Source organism: Syngnathus leptorhynchus, chromosome 15, assembly GCF_054491065.1.
Source record: "Syngnathus leptorhynchus isolate UIUO chromosome 15, UIUO_Slep, whole genome shotgun sequence".
NCBI classification, from domain to species: Eukaryota; Metazoa; Chordata; class Actinopteri; order Syngnathiformes; family Syngnathidae; genus Syngnathus; species Syngnathus leptorhynchus.
In genome coordinates this window covers 5,238,810-5,251,247 of record NC_141209.1, presented here as the reverse complement: position 1 = coordinate 5,251,247, position 12,438 = coordinate 5,238,810, and positions in this window count along the sequence as shown.

The following is a 12,438-nucleotide window of genomic DNA, read 5'->3' as shown; positions in this document are numbered from 1 at the left end:
ACTTTTCACTTTCATTTAGGGTTTGACCCTGATTTTTCCCTAATGAAGTGGCCTGTTATGAGGAACACCTGAAAATGGCGGCGTACCTAATGGAGTGTCCGAGTGACGTCACAGCTCAACCAGCCAATCAGAAAGTGAGGGTGAGGGCGGGTGTGGCACTTTTCACTTTCACTTAAACTTTTTCCCTAATGAAGTGATTAGGTACACCTGTGTCAGTATGACGTCACAGCTCAACCAGCCAATCAGAAAGTGGGGGGTTGTTTGGGTGTGGCACTTTTCACTTTCTGTTAACTTTGACCATGATTTTTCCCTAATGAAGTGGCCTGTTATCAGGAACACCTGAAAATGGCGGTGTACCTAATGGAGTGTCCAAGTGACGTCACAGATCAAACAGCCAATCAGAAAGTGGGGGTGAGGGCGGGTGTGGCACTTTTCACTTTCATTTAAGGTTTGACCCTGATTTTTCCCTAATGAAGTGGCCTGTTATTAGGAACACCTGAAAATGGCGGCGTACCTAATGGAGTGTCCGAGTGACGTCACAGCTCAACCAGCCAATCAGAAAGTGGGGGTGAGGGCGGGTGTGGCACTTTTCACTTTCACTTAAACTTTTTCCTTAATGAAGTGATTAGGTACACCTGTGTCAGTATGACGTCACAGCTCAACCAGCCAATCAGAAAGTGGGGGTGAGGGCGGGCGCGGCACTTTTAACTTTCTGTTAACTTTGACCATGATTTTTCCCTAATGAAGTGGCCTGTTATTAGGAACGCCTGAAAATGGCGGTGAACCTAATTGAGTGTCCGAGTGACGTCATAGATCAAACAGCCAATCAGAAAGTGGGGGTGATGGCGGGTGTGGCACTTTTCACTTTCCGTGAAGCATTTACCATGATTTTTGATTATTTGCTTTATTTAAAAAAAAAAAAAGGTCTGTTTGTGTGTGTGTGTGGGGGGGCGATTCTTTGAACGAATCTTTGTGTGAACGGATTCTAAAGATTCAGTTCACTTAAAAGAACTGGAATGCACATAATTAAATTCAGTATCTTGCCATTTTGGGTTTTATTTGTGTGTGTGTTCTGGCTTTGCATTGGGGCTCAACATACTGACTTTTGTAGCTCAACTACCTCAAAAAAATAATCCTGTGATAACCACAGCATACCAAACTATGTAAAAAAGGGCAAACTCAAAGTCTGCTTTATTGTCAATTTATTCACGTCAAGACACACAAAGAGATCAAAATTGCGTTTCCTACTATCCCACGCTGACAAGACATATTACATATTATATACATATATTATATTGGTTCACGGACAAACAAAAAATTCAAGTAAACAATACAAAAAGAAAAACAAGAAGGCACATACAATGAATAAATAAGAGCAATGAATAATAAATACATACATACATACATACACATACACATACAATACACATACACATTCACACACATACATACATACATACAGATACATACATACATACATACACATACATACAGATACATACATACATACAGATACATACATACATACATACAGATACATACATACAGATACATTCATACGGATACATACATACATACAGATACATACATACAGATACATACATACAGATACATACAGATACATACATACAGATACATACATACAGATACATACATACAGATACATACAGATACATACATACAGATACATACATACAGATACATACATACATACAGATACATACATACAGATATATACATACAGATACATACATACATACATACATACATACATACATACATACATACATACATACATACATACAGATACATACACATACATAGATACATACACACAGATACATACACAGATACATACATACATACAGATACATACATAGATACATACATACATACATACAGACAGACAGACAGATACATACATACAGATACATACAGACACATACAGACAGATACATACATACAGACAGATACATACATACACATACATACATACACATACAGACATACACATACAGACAGACAGATACATACATAAATACATACACACACATACATACACATACATACATACACATACATACACATACATACAGACAGATACATACATACACATACATACAGACAGATACATACATACACATACATACAGACAGATACATACATACACATACATACAGACAGATACATACATACACATACATACAGACAGATACATACATACACATACATACAGACAGATACATACATACACATACATACAGACGGATACATACATACACATACATACATACACATACAATACACATACACACACACATACATACATACATACATACAGATACATACATACATACATACATACACATACATACATACATACATACATACATACATACATACATACATACATACACATACATACATACATAAAGACAGATACATACATACACATACATACATACAGACACATACATACAGACACATACAGACACATACACATACATACAGACACATACACATACATACAGACACATACATACAGACACATACACATACATACATACATACATACATACATACATACATACATACACACACATACATACAAACACATACATACATACAAACACATACATACAAACACATACATACAAACACATACATACAGATACATACATACAGATACATACATACATACATACATACATACATACATACATACATACATACATACATACACACATACACACATACACGCATACACACATACACACATACACGCATACACGCATACACGCATACATACACGCATACATACACGCATACATACACACATACATACATACATACATACATACATACATACATACATACATACATACATACATACATACATACATACATACATACATACATACATACATACATAGCACAAAAGTACAGGAGGAGTAGTGCAAGTCAGCCAACGTGGCCCAAAGGTCCAGGACGTTATGCAGCCGAGGGTGGAAGGGGGGAGAGAGTTCAGGATCCTCACAGCCTGGAGTCTGAAGCTGTTGTCTTTAAGCCTATAAAAAAAAATCCACAGCTTCAAAGTCCACAAAAAGCTGCATTTGTTCATGAAAGCATATGCCAGTAGAGGGAACTCAAGTGCCGTCAAAACAGCACCGCCTCTTTGTCTCCATGCTGGGAATACGAAGTGGGAAAATCCATAAGAACATGTAAATGTACCATTAGCTCTGTTTAGCTGCCACAGTGACACTGATGAGCAAAGTAGTGGCGCTGAAGGCGGGATCACAATTAAGCAAGCATGGATGGATAGATGATCGAATACATGGATAAATAGTGGTGTGCAACCCGTGGCTCCAGAGTAGCATGTGGCTCTTTCATCCCTCTGCAGTGACTTTCTGTGAATTTTAGAAAATAAATAAATATTTCATTTAATGACTTTTTAATAGCTTGTTTGTTTTTAAATTCAATTCTGAATTTAAAGATGGTGCTCCATGGCCACCCTCTGACATCACCCTGTCAATTAAATGCAGATTTTTACTATTCATGGTTCAGCCCAGTCACAATCCCCCGCAAATGTCTACTGTGTACATCTCCCCATATTGATTCAGTGGATTATATTTCTTCAATCTTCCAATGAGGATTAAAGAAATCGAAGCAAACACAGCTCCCCGAGAGGGTCAATGATTGGCGTGTGCATGCAGTCATTTGTGCATGTGACACAAAGGGCGCTAATTGTGACCAGAGGCCATTGTACATCCAACCTCTGTTTGACTCAAGATGACAGGACACACCTCGGACCTGTTTTAGCTCAGCATGTCGCTGCCTCGTTTATTGTCCCTCAAGCCTGTGACACCTATTAGATGCCATTAGCTTCCCGTGGCTCAAGCTTGGAAAAAAAGGCCCTGTCAAAACAACAAAGGCTGTACGCTCATTTGTTGATGGTCATGTATTAGAGAGAACACGCTGTGACAGGCAGGGGAATGCTCCTTGGAGATTGTAGACCTCCACCAAGGACAACACAATGAATTCTTGGATCTGACACTTGCTTCATGGGAACAGACATATTGATAACCAAGATAAGAAGACCATTGTAGTAATCTTATGTTAAAGGAAATGATGATGCTGGTAACACTATCCGATGAATCAAATTCCACATGATGATAGAAAACATCACACCACAAAAACTAATGAGCAATATATACAGTATATAATAAATGAATTGAATGCTCTTACTGACTCCGCTTCACTTCCACTTGATGTATTGTACCCTGTTGACACTCACCTCAACGTCTTGAACAATCACTCCTCACTTCATTTCTTTCCTCACTTTCCTGCTCCATTTCTTCCCCACCTTCCTCTTGCCCTTTTCCTCACTTGTTAACGAGAAGAAGTTGGCCTGTGGTGATTCACCTGTGTGTTCTCACCTGGCCTCTGACTCACCTGTCAGGGTGCCAAGTGAGGTTTGAGGTTGTCTAAGGGCCACGGGGTAGAGAGGTAGGAGGAAGGAGGGGAGCGCTTACTGTATTGTGACACACCTTAAGACCTAAAGAACTGGGTTAGCCTTGTGGTAACGGTCAACGGCCTGGGAAATTGCTAATAAATTATGCTTTTTTTTTTTCTTTAATAAAAATAAAATATATTTTTTATTTTGTTAGTTTGCATAGTTTTGTGAGAAAACAGATGCTGTATATATATATATATATTTTATACATATTTTATATATATATATATATATATTTGTTTTTTTAATAACTTAGCCACAAATGCTGGAGACTCCTGTCGCATCATACAATGACGGTGTTAACTTCAACTTTCTTAACTTGTGAGTGAATATAATTTCAGAATAGTTTTAACAACTGTGATGGCAATAAGATAAAGTACAAAAGTGTACTTCAAAATAATTGATAGCGTGTTTTGGTCTTCTTCCTTCTTCCTTGAAGACGTCAAAATGACAGTGACTCGTGAATTCCCGGGTAATTAAAAAGAATTGTGCATTTTTGAGAAATGCCAGTTTCCTTCCCGCTACCCTTTACATCATGTCAGTCAGGTATTTTTGTAGATTGACTGCATTTGATTAGTGCGGCTGCGAGCGTCAACCATCAGTGATGACACACCGTATTCTTAGCTGCACCACAGCTTGCAGCCATGCACCTGTTCCCTCACACACACACATACGAGTATGCTTCGGCGCGTGTGGTTTTCAACTTGGCTTTTTCTCATTAAAGACTGGGCGCAATTTGACAGCTTTTGACAGTGACGACTTGCACATAGCAGGCACGGCAGTGACAGATATCCGACAGCTTGATGATAACTGTTGCCTTATTGCAGAAACACAGGTGTCCCTCATGGCCTACGACAATAGACAACTCTGAGTGACGGATGGCTTTGATGAAAAGTTACACAACTGGAAATAAAGTGGATGTGGCTCAACCCGTCGCTGTGACATCATCCCATCTCATCATTTCCTTCTTCCCTCACAAAATCATTCTTAGCAATGCTTTTTTTTTGGTTGTTTTTCTTTACACATTATGGCGTTTGCTCCTCTTGCGTGCCCTCTGTCAACAGTCAACTTTGGGAAAAGCGAGCTTAACAGGCCGTGAAAGGGCAGCACAGATGGCTACATCCTAGGTGGTAATTATCAACTACTTCCTTCCCGACAACAAGGAAGGAAAAAAAGTAACAAGGCAAGGTGTTGCCGTCAGGTCAACTGATGGCGCTGACACGTTTCCTAGGAGTTCTCTGGCAGTGAGCTCAAACCGACAAACGGGGAGAGGAAGGGGTGAGGGAATTTACCGCAAGGGTTTCTCTGGAGGCGTGACAGCACATTGACGGTGTCAAAGGTCAAGAACCACCATGAGGAGTTTTTTTTTTGGCTTCATTACACAGAAGCCACAAGCAAATATCTTTATTAAGGTTTTATCTGCTCCACTGCAGGTGCGAATATAGGTCATAGTATATTTATATATTTTGTTTGTCAAATCACTTTTCAGTTTCTGACACGTGTTTGGGAGTTTTAAAGGTCGAACATGAGAGAGGACACAGAATGTGAAGTCTCAGTTATGGTTGTGGAAGGTTTGTTCTTTTGTCAAGAAATGATCCCTCTGCAATTTTGTCATTCCACACTGGGTGTTACTAATGGATGCATTATGTCTTCGTTTTTTTCTCCCCAAAACTTTACCGTTTATTTTGCTGTAGATGTATTAAAATGACATGTGACAGCTAATTTGAAACCTCTTTGAATCACAGGAAATGTAATCGAGAACAAGGTGATAGACAAGGCTCCCCCTACCTCCGCACAAGCCGCCCGCCACATGCAAAAATATGGAAATGGGGTCCGTATTCGGATCTTTGTCTGGTTGTCATTCTCACATGGGGCACATCAAAGCCATATGACCTGATTTTGCACCTGCTGTTTAATTAAATTTACAAGACAGACACAGTCTCCACTCCTGGTGATATACAAATCTAGCTTTATTACCCGCTACTGTAATTTACAAGGCAATTTACCGCTGGGCGCTAATGGAGCCTGCCCAAGTGCTCCCTCTGAAAACATATACAAACATGTGCAACAACAAGTTGTGTGGAGACCAATCCCAAAATACCAAGTTCACTTTTTTAAAACGTAACCACAACTAGTAACATTCCACCAGCTAGTCCACAGGTGTCAAACTCAAAGCCCGAGGGCCAGATACGGTCCGCCACATCATTTTATGTGGCCCGCGAAGACAAATTGTGCATCAAATTCGTGTGTCATTACTAGAATTGCAAATTGTCTTCACTTTTAATAATATAGGTTTTTAAATATTTGACCAGTATTTACTCATCTGATTTGAAAATGAGTTATTTGTCTGTTTGTTTTAAAGCTTTTACTGTATATGAGATGCTCATACATTTATTAAAATGAGTTTCACACCCCTGAGCTAGTCCGAAGCGATAATAAAACATCCATTAATCCATGACACTCACCCTACCTTACATATTTGTCCTGAAAAAATGCATTTGTTGCTACTTTCAGAGAGCTCCAAATTTCATCATAAGTATTAACCAATGCACATGAGGTGCCGGCAACAGCTAGAACATAAAAGTCTACTGTGTGCGCTTAGAGCACCAGCTGCCATGCGGCCATGGGTGCACTCCTGCCTCATGAAGGGAATTCACTTTTGAGAGACACCCACCAATCTGTAGCTAACCCCCAACAAAGATACTCAATAGTGCTAAATGTTTTAAGGTCTTACAGGGATTAAACTACAACTAAGCACACCGGCTACTAACAAGATCTTACATATACTTGTACCAGGTGCTTTGTTTTCATCACAGTTGGCTTCGTGCAGTCCTCTATTTGGATTGCCAAATTTGAACTGTGCTCACAATTGCGGTTCGTTTATAGTTGGGAAATAACCACAGCCATAACCCTAAACAGAATACTACAGATGTGAAGATTATTGTCATCTGCCAACATGGCCCCAGCGCAAAGTTATTTTTTCATCACGTACACCCAGATTAAGCGGTAGGAATCAGAGAGTTACTTGTATAAATCAAAATCCAAAATAAACCAAAATATTTTTTGTTGTCGTGCCCCTCCTTGGCCCTATCTATTGCATGGTGATACACAATCGACTATCCTTCTCAATTTGGGGTTTGAAATGATACACATTTGTATTTATTATAAGTATATACATGGAGGTGTGCATTTGAGATTACATACAAACCTCTGTGATTGCATGTGAGTAAATGACAAGCTCAGGTTTGCAGGAGAATACGCATATCAGGCAATCCATAATAGATGATGAAATTTGGCAAGCCGTCCAGCCTTATGGTCTTTTCTCTCCTCCTCCAGCTGCTTGTTTTCCCATAACTCATCTGTGCTGCTGACCAACACTTGTTCGCCTTCATGAGCAAGAGCGACAATGTGTCCGAATGTCACCGTCTCTGGCAGGGAGCATCTTTGTGTTCTCCCAAAACAAGTTAGATGGTAAATCTGAAAACATATGAGAACATATGGTCACAAAGCCCACGAGAAAATGTCAAAGTTGAGCCGAAAGGCCAAAGTTGGTGTCACGGAATACATAGTGGCAACACACTGTCGGGTGGTATTTCTCCTCTTGCCGTTCAAGTGTGAATCGAAGAACAGAAGCCAATGTGGCTGCTCTCAAACAGGTATTCTTCATCTTCATTGTTGTCTCCACCCAAAGGATGGCCGCAATTAACACCCGCACACACCACAGAGGAGAGAAAACGCCTCGAAAACGACAATGCCGCGAGCCACAGCACATGGCAAGCAAAGTGAGGAGAAGGAGCAAAATGAGAAAAACAAAAAAGAGTGAGGCAAGACACCGGAGAGGCTGGTTTTTTTTTTCCCTATAAAGGTGCAGGTGCATAATTTGAGTGACTGCCAGGCTGCGCTCTCTGTTTGTTTCCATATTAACGTTGTCAGCTTTTTCTACCTGCTCGATCCTCATCTGCACTGCTCTATGTTGTGCTGCTCACTCATGTCATTTCTAAGCGCTTCCTCCTCATAAAGCACAGCAAGAAAAAAAAAAAGTATGCCGCAAACTTTAAGCCTAGGCCAATCCAAATTATTTGTTTTGAATGCATTTGCATTTTTCATACTGTGGCAGCTCAGTAAAGTTTTATAAGATATACGCGAACTAGAATTTAAATAAATAAAGGCACATTTTTATTTTATGACTACATGAATAAAAACATGGATATCATACACATATATGTATGTTCTACCGCTTATCCTGTTAAGGCTCAATGGCGAACTGGAGCAACATCGTGATAACTTTCCAAAGATGCAGTTTGAGGCATGCATTGTTGATCTCTGCAGACAAACACACAAACACACGCACGCATGCACGCACACGTAAACACACAAAGTCTCGAAGAACCGCCATATTTGTGTAATTAAGCCCTAATCATGTCGTTGCTTTATCACATTATTTATTTTCGTCCCTACAGATGTTTGCCTCCATACCGAGAGCTCTTTTTAATCAGCGAGACAGATGTCTCTCGTGACAAAAGCAAAACCTTTAAATCAGCTCAAATGCTCCCACCGACTGTGCACAAACACGTGCAAAACACAATCAGCTTGTTGTATTTTTGGCTTTCTAATAACAAAGCGGTACATTCAAGGATTATTATGAACAATGCTGTATAATACATCGTTTGCCAAGCATGAGGTAAAGTTAAGTATTTTTTGATCATCTTTTTGAGGTTTAACAAATGAAAAAAAAAATCCATCAAAAATCGGTTGACAGACATAAAACAAAAACAAAAATGAGTGAAAATCTGGTTGATTATTTTTTTTCCCCACCTCAGAATGCAAATAGCAGATTACTGTTTATTCCTAATATCTTTGTGTGCCGCTTCACAATAAAGGTCATTCATTGTCATTCATGAGAGTGAAAACTACAGATTGTAGAAACTGTAGCCCACCAAAAAACAGCCACAATCTTTTTATCTACTTTTGTCACTACTTCATTCTTGGCGGTGGGCTCCACTGACTAATGACTATTGATCTCTGCTCAGAAATGCACTTCTAATGATGTAGAAACCGACTTTTGTCATCAATAAATATTGAGAAATCCAATCTTTCATGCTGATAAAAAGTTCCCAGTTCTGTCTCATACTTGACAGAAGTTGTGCTCAGAGCAGCAAAAAAAAAAAAAAGTTTTACAAATGACCAAATGTCACCAATTAGTTTGAACTCTGCATTTTTGATGACACCAGTTGGTGTGGTGGGGCGGTTGGCAGGGGTTAGCAAAAAGAGGGGGAATTGATGGGCTGTGCCTCCAAAATGTAAATTAAACAAAAGGCGGGAGTTCACACGACAGCTTTGGAGGGGCAGGACCGCAGAGTTGTGATTGGCTCGGCGCGAAAGGAGAGCAAGTGGAGCACAGTGCAGCAAACATTGGCACACATGACGAAGAGCTCGGAGGCAGCCGAAGCAAAATAACTTCTGTTCCAGGGAACAACAAAGGAGGAACAACCGATGAGGCCCACAACTTCTTGGTCCTTGTTATTGTGTGATTTTGCAATCAAGAGGATGAGATCTGATCTACAAACCATGGACAGCTGGTTCATTTCCACCGCCGGGCCTTGTGGGAGATGTAGTTTCTTCTCTCAATGACATATGCAATTCCCAACTGTCCCTCCCCTCTCTCTCCATAATTGCCGACTTTTCAGTAACAGAAGGAGGGCCATTTGTGTGTGTGTGCGTGTGTGTGTACAGCCTCTGCTCTCGTCAGGGTCCAGCCTTACTTCAAGGGATAAATAAAAGATGCAGAGTTTATCTAAAGGAGCCTAGCAGAAGGTAGACGCAGGCAAGATGGATACAGAGGGATTCTTCAGAGAATCTGGGCTGTGCATGGCATCGCATCCATTTTCCATTTGGGCCCGACATGGTTCAAACACGCTGCATTGTGGGCTACAGATTGTGTTGACTGGGTGTCCCTCAAGTGACATGTAAAAAGCCGGCCCCCCCATCTGCCCGACAGATCTGTGCGGGCAGCGCCTGAAAGCGTTGGCAGAGAGAGACAGGTGGGACGGACAGACGGACAAACTGGAAGGCAAGTGCCACTCAGTCTCCTTCCAGCTACATGATCAGCACGACAAAGGGAGCGAGGAAAACTTATGCGGCGGCAATGGAAAATGCTTAAATGAGCCCCGATCATGTGAGTGGCGTGATGCATACCTGTCCATACACACCCGGAAGCTCCAGGAAACAGACCTGCTGATGTTGCACCCCGACAGCCTGCATGCAGCTAAATTATGCTAATAGCATGCAGTCATCTGCCTGGTGCCATTTGACTCGACAAAAACACTTAAACACTCCATCTATTCCTCTAAGTGGGAAGAAGAGAGGCCATCTTGGATGGGTGGGCCTGTGGGTTTTTTAACGGGAACAGAGCAGACGAGTCGGTGACATGCCGCAGTCTGTTCGCCGCAGCGGCAGGAGGACTAGAAGAAGCCCGTCGGCATACGTGTGTGTCTGTGTGTGTGCATGTGTGGTGAACATAAAAAATCTTATATCATATCTCAGCCAGTTATTTGCTTGCATACATGTATGGAAGGAATAAATAAATAAAACCCAACAATGTAAGAGAGACAAACTGTGAGGGAATGAGAGTGCCGAGAGAATAGAGCAGGCCATGGTTTCGTTTGAGGCTCACTATGGAGATAAATGTCAATTCTAACTCTCCGTTGGCCTATACGGGCACAAATTGAGCAGCCGCGCTCCCGTTATCAGCTGCGCACACGCACACATACACACAGTCTCCCTTCCGCTCTTGAACAATTAGCTTTATGGTGGCTCTGAGCCTGTGAAATGTCATTCTGCCAGGTAAACTAGCTATTATATCACAAAGGCTACAGCTGAGTCAATTATACAGCATAGGGGGGTGAAGGGCGGGGGAGAAGGGGGCAATGAATGCATGAGTCCATCAAAGGAGAGGGCACGCAGGTCAACGGTGGAAGAGGCTGCGGGGAAAAGAGGCTGTTGGGATTTAAGAAAGAAAAAAAAAAAAAAAGAGGGAGAGAGAGGGAGAGAGAGGGAGAGAGAGATGGAGCTTTTCAGTCTTGTCAGTAATTATGCTAATATGATATTTACAACAGAGACGACATCACTACAATCTTGCATGCAATTACAACATGAGCAATATGCTGTCTTGAGTACAGTGTACATCACAAAACACTTTTGTGATATTTCAAATGGAAACTTAACAGACGGATTTTAGTAATAAAGCAGCCGGCCGTACTCAATTTTAATACCTTTGTAGCCGCCATAGGGGAAAGAAATGTGATGATGGTTATGGAATGGTGAAGATTCATTTAAAAAAAAATAGCGTACCACAAAGAGGAGGTGATACGGATAAAGTCCTCAACATTGCGCTTGAGTAAATTTAAGAGCAGCCAAGACGATGAAGGGACTGCTTCTGAAGCGTAAGCCTGTCACAGATGCTGTCCTCTCTGCAGAGTGACCAGATGGAGCCTGATACACGGGGGCAAACAAAGATGGCCCCCTGAGGGCCTCCCATCCTTACTCACTCACCAGTCCTCACCTCTCAAATGGATTTGGGGGTAAAAGCCACTTGTTCCCTGTCTCAAGCCCTCCAATGCACCCATTACCCCCTGTAAAGTGCCCAAATGCCAGCACATCCCACCTGGGCCCAGCCAAGCCTGTCCCAACAGGAAGGTGGTGCTGATGGTGTGTGTGTGTTTGACACAGTTCTGAGGGCACCCACCCCTAACGGAAACACAATGGCCCAAGGGCCGGCTGGCCGGCTGACTGGGTTAGCTACAGATAACGTTGTTAATCGCGCAATGGCAAACAGCGGCCGGCGAACAATGAGGAAGCGCCAGTGCGGTGATTGGAAAATATCTCCCAGCACAACCGCGCGCTCATTGATGTTAATACACACATAC